This window comes from Penaeus monodon, chromosome 34, assembly GCF_015228065.2.
Source record: "Penaeus monodon isolate SGIC_2016 chromosome 34, NSTDA_Pmon_1, whole genome shotgun sequence".
Taxonomy (NCBI): Eukaryota; Metazoa; Arthropoda; class Malacostraca; order Decapoda; family Penaeidae; genus Penaeus; species Penaeus monodon.
Genome location: NC_051419.1, coordinates 33,263,058 through 33,263,315, shown reverse-complemented (window position 1 = coordinate 33,263,315; position 258 = coordinate 33,263,058). Strand labels below are relative to the sequence as shown.

Below are 258 nucleotides of genomic sequence, written 5' to 3'. Positions count from 1 at the left end.
GCTGTTGTTGGTATTTCACTTTTTACCTTGTTATCAATGTGATATTGTATATTTTACCACTTATTGGATAGGTCTTTGAACTTAACACTTGCATTATATATTTCTGTGATTGGAACTAATGGAACTCAAAGAACTTAATTCCAATTAAAGTTCTCCTGCCATGTTGTAGAAGTGTTCATTATGACTTTCTGCTATTAATTCAACACCAAATGAAAATGAACGTTTACTGCTTTACAAACCAAATAATTGAATATATGG

At 30.2% G+C, this 258-nt stretch overlaps 1 protein-coding gene across 1 annotated transcript in view; it reads left to right on the top strand.

Annotated features, from left to right (window-relative positions):
• Nucleotides 1–258, top strand: part of LOC119594491 (mpv17-like protein) — a 3,331-nt gene that overhangs the window by 1,101 nt on the left and 1,972 nt on the right. The window lies entirely within an intron of this gene.